At 44.7% G+C, this 11,668-nt stretch overlaps 1 protein-coding gene and 1 pseudogene across 6 annotated transcripts in view; both read right to left on the bottom strand.

Annotated features, from left to right (window-relative positions):
• Nucleotides 1-11,668, bottom strand: part of NEDD4L (NEDD4 like E3 ubiquitin protein ligase) — a 270,127-nt gene that overhangs the window by 226,712 nt on the left and 31,747 nt on the right. The window lies entirely within an intron of this gene.
• LOC109381741 (aminoacyl tRNA synthase complex-interacting multifunctional protein 1 pseudogene) lies at nt 1,076-2,125 on the bottom strand (annotated as a pseudogene).

The raw sequence follows: 11,668 nt of genomic DNA, 5'->3' as shown, positions 1-11,668 counted from the left end.
CCAAAGAGGCAGAATCGAATTTGTTCTAGAACCCTCAAGGCACTCGGAAGTATGCCCAGTCCTTGCTACTTCGGGTTCCTGCCCACGGCCTGCTGAAATTATTTCCCAGCACCTATTATTTCAGAGATGAGTTTCCTGCATGAAGACAGGCCTGGCAGTGTGAAGGAGAATTCCAGCCTGGAAGCAGAGCGCCAGGGAGTTGAGCTTTTTAAAACCCCGTTGAGATCATGAGTGTAAGTCATTACTCACCGGTGGTGTGAACCAGTGGTTCCCAGCTCCGGCCTCTGATTGGTCCAGTCAGCTGGGGGTGGCTATAAACACCTACGCCCAGGCCCCGCCCACGCCCCGCCCCAGACCTGCTGAATCAGACTGTCAGTCATGATGAGGGCAGGCTGTGCCAACACACTTGGCTCTGACTCCAGCTCTGCCACTTACCTGCTGTGACTTTAGGCAAGTTGCCTAACCTTTACAATAATTTCTACCTCATAAGATTGATGTGATGATTATCATTTAATGATAATGCATAAAATTACAATGCCTGAAAATACAGTAGGTCTCAGGCTCTGTTGCTTCATCTGACAAAACAAGGGCCATGAGAGGCAATGAACCCCGGAGAGGGAGTGAGTCAGAGGACTGGATTTTTTTTCTTTAAGATAAATGAGTCATTTACTCCACTATAGGCCAATTTACGGAACATTCCATTCCCCTGCTCATAGGTGAGGGGTGACCCAATAAAAGACAAGCCCTCAACTTGGCCAGAGCCACCCTCCCTGCTGTGGCGGTAAGCCCAGAGCTGCCATCCAATAGAGAAAACCTGGCTGAGAGCAAAACCGCAGAAAAAGCAGCAGAGGGGAGAGCGTGGGGGACAGCAGACCTGATGCTGACATGTGAACACAGGATGCAGCTGTTTTTTAATGGACACGTCTATTATTTCTGCTCTTTTTGTGATTGTATCGAGGAATTGCGGATTTGTATACACCCTTCACTTCAGGCATGTGCATCTTTTGCATAAGCTGGCGGGATTGGGAGTGCTGCTTCTAAGTGTAGGCATTTCTTTCTTTTTTTTTTTTTTTAGGAATAAGTGACACATTTATTTCTTTTTATTGTTATTAAAGTTTTTCCAATGTATTTCAGTCATGGAAGCGTTCTAATTTAGTTTTATTTTATTCCACTGTTGGTCATACTCTGAGCCCTACACACTCCCTTCCCTTTCACCTCAAAGGGAGCTCCCTTGTATGCAGCCACACACTCATCATTAGTGTAAAGATCAGGCTGGATCTGCTCCCAAATCTTCTTCTTAGGGTTCAGCTCCTTGTCAGGCTCTCCAGGAAAAGCATCAAAAGTAATTCTGTCTCCAGGAACAGACCCATTAGGAGGTGCCAAGATTTCATCTTTCTCTGGTGAACTAGCACACATCACCATTGCTTGTGATAGTACTCCCCTCACCTTTGCAGGTTTTAGGTTACAAAGTAAAATCACCATCCGATTTTGCATCTGTTCGAGAGGAACATGGTTCACCAGGCCACTGACAACTGTTCTTGGGGCTGCTTCTCCAAGATCTATTTCTTCTACATACAAAGAATCTGCATCAGGATGTTTTTTGGCAGTGATGATATGACCAATTCGAAGATTCAGACGGGAAACATCTATTGGCTTAGAGTCAGCACTTCCTGGTAGAGACTGTTGCTTCTTCTCCTTTTTCTCTCCTTTCTTTTCAATTTTCTCTTTCACCTTTTCTTCTTCTCCTCCTCCTTTTATCTGTTCTTTGGCACCAAACGATATGGCTGTTAATGGTACAGACTGTATCACATTTTCGGAAACCATGGAATTACCTTGCAGTAGAGTGCCAGATGGAAATGGTATTTGTTTCACTCCATTTTTAATTTCTGCCTGAATTAGCTCTTGCTTCAATTCTTAAATTTCTTTTTTCAGTTTAGCATTTTCAACTCGAAGTTTCTTCTCTTCTCTCAAAGTTGCCTGCAAAATTGCTTTTTCTTTAAGAAGAGCAACTTGCTGCTTAAGATACTCAATAATTTGATCTGCCTCTGCTCCCTTCTGTTCCAGTCTCTTCAGAACAGCATCATTGTTTGCCATTTTTGCCAAGAAACGGCAGAAACACATGAATCGGCGGATGGGGCCCAGGCATTTCTCATTGTGATAAATCTTTCCAAACTGCTAGAGGTTGTACCCACGGACATTCCCTCCAACAACAGTTTAAAGGGTAGTCGGTTCCTCACACGCCTGTCAATATACTGTGCCATTAAAATTCTAATTTTTGGCAATGTGATCTTCAAAAAGGGTATTTCGTTAGAATTTTCATTGCTATTTCTTTTCTTACAAGAGAGGCTAACTATCTCACGGTGTTTAGTTGCCACTGGTGTTCCCTTTTCTCTGAACTGTCTACTTGTGCTCTCTGATGATTTTTTCATTTAGGTTATTGGTCTTTTTATTGAGTTGTAGGAGATCATTATATATTAAGGAAATTAGCTCTTTCTCTGTGTCAGAAACTGGCAGTGTTTCTCCAATTTGCCCTTTGCTTAACTTGGTGTATTTTCGCCATGCACACTTTTTTTACACATCCCAACATCAGTCTGGACATTCATCTCTTTTTTTGTTGTTGTTGAGATGAGACTGTAAACCTCTTAGTCGCAACAAGAACAACGAAAAAAAACTCTTAAGGTTTGTGGACATTGTTAGTTTTAAGTTGTTTGTTGTGGAACAGGTACGGTTCCATTTGAAATCTGGTTCCAGCAAACCTGGCTAAATGACAAGCTCGGGGTGGAAACTTACAGGGCAGCGAGCCTCATCTGGGCCATAGATTTGCATAACTCACCCCCAGGGTCCTCTCACTATTAAGCCTCCCTGTCCTTCCTGAGGCATCAGCACTAACGTGTGCTTCTTGCTGGGCTGCACACTAGCACTGCCCTCTGATACAAGTGCTTTGAGAACAAGGACCATCACGAAGGAGACCATCCTTCATGAACATCACTGGTGTGAACTGAACTGGAAACAAACCTGGCACAACCCTCTCTCCCTGGCAGCATGCAGTCCTGTTTGGGAGAAGCACTTAGAAAACAACACCTCGTTGGGCCCAAAACCAAGAGTCCGCGAAAAACGTTTCTGGAATACACTATACTAGTCCTTTAGAGAAACTTTAAAAATTGACCCAGCTCCCCTAGAAAACATCCGTGCGCCACCATCCCACATGCACAACAAGGCCGCTGGGATTATCGTGGGGGCACGTCCACATTCAAACCACCACAGAAGGCTGCTGGTGGCAACTCAAGAGAAGGAAAACGCTGTGAGAAGGGCAGGCCAGCACACGCCTCAGAGCCTTCCTCCTATGAGATGGAGCTCCATAACACGGCACTTCCTAAGAGACTGGCGACCCCAGTGCCACTCACACCCCTACTGTCCTTCTAAAAATCCCTCCTACCAGCACAGACGCTCCTAAAGGTGCAAAGTATAATACAAGCCTACTTCCTTTAGGTAGCTGTTTCTTCTTGTATAACTAACTTTTCTCTATAAAGAAAGTTGGAACTCTTGTGACATCCGCAGCTGGAATGAATAAAACAGACTGTAAAAAAGGAAAGAGGGTCAAAGTAAAATTTAAAAGGAAAAAAAAAAGACATTTTTAGGTTAAAGAATGTTTTTGCAAACAAGAGTGAGCCAAGTAAAACTTAAGTAAATCAAACTTGATGAAGCCATCTTATTAATAAATAATATCCACAAGTACAAGAAACAGTCAGCTGTAGATAACAGGCCCATGAGTGCAGAATCGAGCTTTAAAATGAATACTCAACCAACTAAATGAGATGCTACAACGAGGGGGTTCTGCAGGGTGTGAAGCTGGGGCTCTGGGCACAGGTGATGGTGTTCATTCTACCTAGACAGAGAGCATGCTGAAGGATGCCTGAGCTGTGAACTCCGGCAAAGGATGCTCTAAGTCCCAACCTAAGTGCACGTTTCTCGGCAAATGTGAGCACCAAGGATGGCCAGCCCGGGACAAGCAACCTCTGTGTGGAGTATTATTATAACCAGTGTCAACCCTGGTTACCAGGAGGAGTAAGCTTCCTCCAGCCAGGTCTCCCATGGCAGGGGGTCCATGGTGGGGGTGGGGGCATGCATCTTTCAAGGTGGCTTCCTCTGCAGTTGGCCAGAGACTTAGAAGATGAAGGGGATGCAGAATTTAAGCTGTGAGCAGGCAGGGACCCTGTCTAACTTCCCCTCCTTGCCTAGTGCCTTCCACAGTATATGGAACATTGCTGGGGTTCAAAAAAACGATCAGAAAGATCAAGGTACAAACCACAAGTGTCAGCTGCAGCAATAGTAAGGGCCGCTGCAGTCACTGCCGGACAAACGAACTACGAGGTCATTTTTCAGGCCAAGTCCCAAAGGGGTGGTGATCTGCCCTTAACAGTGACTTCTGAGCATGCTCAAACTCCAGTTGGTCACAGGAAAGGCTAAGACAGAGGAGCATATGATGACTGGTGTATTGTGAAGTTACAAACATATTAATAAGATAGTACCATGCAATTCTCACCTCCCCCCACCCCTACCCCCCACACAAAGAAAACATCTGAGGGGCTACGCTCAAAGAATCAACCTCAGGCTGGAAGGCCAAGAGGGGCTTTTCTTTCCTGCCTCATACATGTCTGCTGAGACTGCCACAATAAACATGCACGACTTTCTACATCACTGAAATATGTAAAATTAAAAGTAAACCAAAACACTCCTGACGTCTGCCTTTCTCACATCATCATACTGGGAAACCATTTCTGATGTGCTGTCCCCATCAGCACTGCTGCGTTTCTTTTTTGGGGGAAAGAAGGAACAGAATCGATCCCTCTCACTTCAGGGGGCTCTCCCACTCTTTTCTTTAATACGTCTGTTATTATTTCAACCCAATCGTAGGCCCTACATGCAGTATTTATAACCTCACTGAGCACTGCAATGTTCTTTTGTCATCCTCACTGTTGTTAGGGATACTCTGCAAATAGAGCGTCAGGTTCACCACAAATGCCCAAAAGGATAAAAAGAAGCCAGAGGAAAGCAAAGAGTTGAGGGAAGGCTGAGTGATGCTGTGAACCACGGTGAGGAAAACATCTCCCGCGACAAACATGCTTAACACCCTCCAAACCTATGTAGCTACCATTACGTTTTCACCTTCTCCACTCATAAGGTGGTAAGGTACCATTCCACTTAGATAGCATCTGCCTCTCAGCTGAAATGTTTTTCGGATTTGTTGTTTGTTTATTCACCTGTTTGCTTTGAAGGCTGGATTTTTTCAGGGGGAGGTGTCCAAAGAAAATAAGACTCTGTATTTGGATAGTGTTTTAGCATTATCGGGGGCTGTCACAGGAAAACATTATCTCATGAGAACAGTCCTAACAGTCCTGAGAATAAATCCTAATGTCTTCAGCTGAAAAAAAATAGTAGTAACAAATGATTTTAATATCATCTCAAATCGACGAGCACTCTTCTCCCTAATACCTCCCCAATGTTTCTGTCCCACTGGAGGCATTCATGCCTTTCCTGTTGTTTTTGTGTTTTTTTTGTCAGTATTTACAGACATTAAAAAATGCCAAAGGCAGAGGACATTATGGCAAAATGAGTAGATACATGACCGACACCGTTTTCCTCCCTGGGAGTTTGAACCACTCCCTACTCTGTTTAATTAAGTCCTTTGATATGACATGTAGGTAACTAAGTGGGTAACTAAGGCAAACTGCCCCCCAAAAAAATCATGACTTCTTCCCCTGCCCCCAATTAAATTTTATCCAAAAACAAAACAAACAAACAAACAAAACCAAGCACATCTTAGAGAAAATTAGCCAATGATGCATTAAAAAAAAATTAAAAATTGTGTATGCTATTGTTCTTTGAGAGTCTCTATCATCGATCTGAAAGTCATGCTGTCTACATGCATCATTACAAATTTAGCTACAGGGAAGAGAGAGCAGGAGAAAAAAATTAAAAACCTCTCTAGTCTTCTCTGAGTCTGTTTTGCATGTCATGACTGCTTCATTAAACTTCTCTGCAGTGCTAAAAACTCCCACAACCTCAGATAGAACTACATGAGAAGCACTTCCTTAAACTCCAAAGTCGAATACAATATTTTTGACATGACCATACCTGTTTCCCATAATTCACATGGATACAGACAAGAATTTATAATAATATCTACTTTTCTACATTAAGACTATCAGTCTGGAAACTCATTTCTTAAAGAAAACTGAAAGAGTATTGAAGTTCTGATCCACAAAACAGTGAAACTAAAAATGTGTTATAATTCACTTTGTCTATGGGACCATGCTGGAAAACAGTACCCCACATTTGAAGAATTTCATTTCTCCTCAATATCAGTCAATTATTCCTTTGTAGTCTGTGGCATTTTATTTTGATGATTTTAAAAGTCTAAGAAATAATTTGGCAGAAAAAGGAAAAGAAAAAAGGAAGAAATAAAGTTTAATGCTGTGTATTGTCTACTTTAAAACCAACTGGGTAAAATGTAGGAATTGCTTAAAGTAAAATCATTCTTTCCTCCGTATAAGTGTCACTGTTTGAAAAGGATTTAAATACCTGTCAAACCAAACCAGATTTGAATAAATGTAAAAATTTTTTAAATTACAATAGTTTAAAAAAGGATTAATTTCAATACCATTTTTTCAGTCCAGAACGAAAACGCACCCAGTGATGTGGCCACCAGAGGGAGCTAGAACTCCCCAATACACCTCTGCCAAACCATTCCTTCAGATAGGGGACGTTTCCCCACTCCTCTCCTTCGAACTTTACCCGGACAGAGGGGTTAAGGGCAAGGGCATTCCCTAAAAGCATCTGTGGTAACATCAAAGTGGGAAGGAACTGGAAATAACGTGGCATGTGCTAGTAGAAAAAATTTATATTATTAAAATTTACAACCTGCACATTGTAAAGAATGAGGGTCGTAAAGATACATACAGAACAATAAACAAGAAATTACGAAATCAGAGGGTAAGGAAAATACGGGCATGTGCAAATCACTGGGAGTGTACAAAAGCAGCGGGGGGGGGGGGGGGAATTCAGCCTCGTGGAGAGGAAGCGGGGAGAGCAAAGAGGCAGGCGGGGTGATGGCAGTCCTGGGTTTGGTGGCCCTGGGCCTATGTAAGAGGACAGCAGGGTGGGGCGCAAAGGTGAAGGTCTAGCAGAGGAAAGTCCCAACACCATGCTCTCAGCGTGACCATGGAAAGACGCACGGGGTGAGCAAGCGGAGGGTCCCGACAGCTGAGAAGGGCAGGTGCAGATACAGGGAAAGCTGCCTGGGGGAGCGGGGTGGGGGTGAGGGTTGTGAAAGACGAAAACAAGTCAGTTGTGCAAAAGGGGAGACAGTAGTCCTAGGCGCCAGCAAAGGAGGAGGAAAATCAGCCTCTGAGGGCAGTGTAGGACCGACATGGCTGCTGGGGGAAGCCGAGGCTAAGAGATGCACTGGAGGGCTGCACAGAGGGCTCCTGTGTCAAGACTAAGGAGCCAGGGCTTTAATCCATGGCAGTGAGGGACTGCTGAAGGGTAGCGGAATACGGTCCAAGTTTGAGAGAAAGAATCCCGTATATGCGTGGAGAGCCAGGGAGAAGAGGGCAGATGTGAACAGCCCTGGGGAAGCCCTCTGCACAAACACTGAGCCCAGAGGGCTAACAGAGCCCACATACTGCCCAGGTCCCTCGCTGGGGTGCCTAGAGAGCGGCTGGAGCCACCAGCTAAGACAGATCATTCCAGAGGAAGAACAGTTTCACATAGTTTGACATTCCAGGCCAAGAAACTGTGCAAGGGCAAACAAAAGATCCTGAGTTAGATGGTCTCACTAGTCCTTCAAATCTCATTTCCAGGCCATGGACGGTTTGACTATGTATTGAATAACATAGAGAAACGAAATCATATTACAGGGAGCCAGTGACCCATTCTGGAAGACAGGAATTTGCAAATGTCTCTTTTACTGTCCAGACTGTCTAGATAACATTTAAAATTGCTTGAACAAAATTAGGGCCCCTGGTCATAATGAACTCCCAAGAGTTTACAAGTCAGAACAGGGGTAGGCGGATAACCAATATACAACGAACACTATCATTTCCTCACTAGCAAAAAGGAAACAAATGATGATAAAGTTGTAAGATTCATCCATTTTGATTTTTTAATCAGTTGCCCCCAAACTTGAAACACAGTATTTCTTTCAAATACTTCTCTACTCTCCCACCATGAAGGACTAGTTTTCAGCATCTAACTGTAACAGTGACAAAACAAGAATCGGTTCTTCAATGGAGGAAGGTCCGATAATGGACCTATCACAACGAAGGATGCGAATGCAAACAACCCTGGAAGCACGCGTATCAGCCGTCCCTCTCCGAGCTCCACGAGGAATGTCAGCACATGCTCATTTCAGAGCAGGGCATATTTATATCACTTGTGTTGATGTTAATACAGTAGAAATGCCAGTCCCTTTAATAATTTACTGAGGTGTTACACATGGCAGGTTCCTTATTAAACATTACTTGCAATAAAGTCATACGTCTAAGGAATAGTCAGTGGAGAAAACAGGCAATATTTTAATTGCCACACAACTTAAATGATTGTCGATGTCTGCTTGTATGCCTGTAAATTCAATTTTATTGTTCACATATATTTATAACCTGTAGAGTACTGAGAATCATGCTCTCTAAAACAAAAACACTTTACAGTTCTACGCCTTTGTAGACTTTAAAATACACATGCATAGCTACAAAGTGTCACAAGCTATATTTTAAGCAAGCTGCCCTTGAAAAGAAAAAAAAAAATAAAAAGCTACTGTCATATCTAGGAACCCCACTCCTCCACACCCAGAAAGTCAATACTGGCTGACTTCCTGTTTGTCACTGACCAACCAGCAGCTCGATGAAATAGTTTAATCTGGAAATCAAGACCAAGTGATCCTGGCACTCCCAATTCTAAGTGTATGCCACAGAGAATCAACAGCTTGTACTCTCAGGGGGTGGCACACGATGGCCCTTGGGCCACTGGCACACAGGCACGCCCATCTGTTTATATATCCTCCTGGGTGCTTCTGGACTATTGCAGAGACTGTAAACCTTGCAAAGCCTCCACTATTTACTCTCTGTCCCTTTTATAGAACAAGTGTGCTGGCTCCGATTTAGGTACCTACCTACGACCCTTAGGAAAGGTGGGATTTACCACGTAAGAACCTGCCAGCTCAGTGGATCTTATCAGCAGGCTTTTAAAAAACCTTATTTTCCAGGTCCCTCCCCACAAATATACACATTAAACAATTTCATGAAATCTATGGCAATGTTTCTTACAAGATGAAATCATTCAACATATGTGATTTATATCTGAGAAGTATATTATTTTGGAGTTTCAGAGACATGTCCAAACTGGTTTCTAGGTTGTACATTTTCCAAAGCATTCCATTTAAGTATAAGGAAATATTTTCACCTTCAATTAAGGGCACTTTTGTGCAAGCAGATGCAGAGTGAACCCAGACAGCACCCTTCCCAAGGGTCCCTGAGGCCGGACCACTGAGAATGGGCTGGCGAGCCACCCTCACTGCCCAAACCACAGGGGAACCATTAACACAGACAGAAACGCGTCCCTTACTCCTCTGGTGATGAAACGCTAACGGCAATCGGTCCTCCACCATCCAAATGCCGGATCTCTATACAGTCACCTCCTGGCTTTGTCTCTGAAGGTTTGGTCCTTAGCTCAATTTTCGTAAAATAAATAATTTCTTCATTGTCTGACACATTCAGAAATGCTCTTTTTCTTGACGCATCACAAGTTGGTAACATTTCCTTTCTTTATACTCTTTCCTACCTCCCCCAAAAGGAAAAAAGTGAGACAAATACAGAACACTTAAAGATAAAGAGTAAAGGTACTGGGGTCAGGCCTGGGGGACACGTGCAGAGACCTGTGGCTGAGGAGTAAGGAGGGACAGGCAGCTGCGGGGCGGGCGGAGGAAAGGGCTCAGCGTCCAGCGCACACGGATGTGAGGCCCATGATCCAACCTTCGCCAATCCCCAGGAGTCCTCGAATGTCTGCCCCCATCGGCAGCTGGAAGAATAATTACGTCTGCTGACTAAATTACTGTCCAGAGCTTTTCAGCTGCTTTTTTATTTTTCCATTTGCCCAGGATCCACTGACCAGGTGAGAAAAATTTATTAAGCATCTACTGTGTGTATCTCCCTAACACACATCAGAATCCCGGCCCTACAGACTCACTGACCAGAGCATCATTCTAGACTGAGGCCAGGAGGTCCTACAGTCTCCCCTCTGCTCTCTGTCAAGCCATCTGGCCGAGCAAAGGCCCCCTTAGGTGTTGCCTGCCTGTCCATGCATCAGAATCAAGGCAAAGGAGGAGGTGCTTCACGAGGGACTCTCACTAACAGAACATCAGGGAACGCTGTACTTCACCCCTTTATTTGGAAAAATTGGAAGGACACAAAGTCCAGCTCATATAGGGGATATTTGAAAACTGACCAGATAGCACGCATACTCTCCAGGAGTGCACATCAGACACCACCCAGCCTCTCAGTGGCTCCAGATCATTCTAAGCATCTATTATTACGGCCCTCGCTACAGGCCAGTGAGCCTTGGGCCCTAACGCAGAGACGTGCTGGCCCTCGGCACTGACCCATCTGCCATTTCCAAAGTGACCCTCTGGGGAACCTGGTGGCCCGAATGGTGTGTGGCGATGATTGGCAGATTTTTAGAGGATGGCGCATACATCCATACATTCAAAGACCAGGAGGTAAACACAAATGTATAAAAAGCTGTATGGTTGTTATGGAGTTAAAAGAGGTTTTTATTGGGGAGGAGACGGTTCATATGCTTTAAAGTCATTTTAAGGTTTGGGTGTGGGGAGGAGTCCAGTGAGAATTAACAGCCTGAGTGTTGGGTTTCCTGGGGCTCTTGTATGAGTGGCGTGGGTGGCTGTATGAGTTCTTAGGTGCACAGATTTCATGACAAATGCTTTTGGCCCAGAGGTCCTTAGTGTTGATGCTGGGATTCTCAGCAATGCTCTGGGTAGCGAGGGCTGCTCCAACAGGCCTGTGGAGAGACCGCAGATATGCACGGAGCCTGCAAATGGCAAACACAGAGCCGACAGAGCGAGGTGCTCTGCACCAGCCTAAGTGGGTGACTGTGCTACGGGGCAGGAGGGGGGAAGCCAGCCCCGCATGCTAAAGACCACCCAGTCCATGAGGGACCAGAACCCAACGCAGGCCTGTCCTTCAAGGAGTCTCGGGGCCATGTCAGTGAGGGCAGCCAGCCACAGGTACACAGGTGTGGGCTCTGCAGCCCCACATAAAAGGCACGCCCAGCAGACACCTCCCATCCGAATGGGCCTCACACAGACTCAGGCCCACTGTGTCTACCTCACTGAGATTTTTCCAGAAACCTGGAAATTTGGATTTTTAATATGAAATCTCCCCAACCTTGGCTCAGGTTTTTTTCTTTCTTTGTTTTAATGCTGCACAGGCCAAATACACAACCTATGGGTTCAGTTGAGTCCCCAGGGAACAACAGTTGGCAGACTCTGGCCTTGTGATAGTCTATTAGGAGAGCTTATAGGTTAGAAAGGGGATTCTCAAGGTGCTGGCAAGCCTTGAGGTTCCTCCATTAGTAAAAGGAGACTTATTTTGAGTGA

Source organism: Hipposideros armiger, unplaced genomic scaffold (assembly GCF_001890085.2).
Source record: "Hipposideros armiger isolate ML-2016 unplaced genomic scaffold, ASM189008v1 scaffold_52, whole genome shotgun sequence".
Taxonomy (NCBI): Eukaryota; Metazoa; Chordata; class Mammalia; order Chiroptera; family Hipposideridae; genus Hipposideros; species Hipposideros armiger.
Note: the sequence above shows the minus strand (reverse complement) of the source record. Positions and strands in the feature narration are given on the sequence as shown.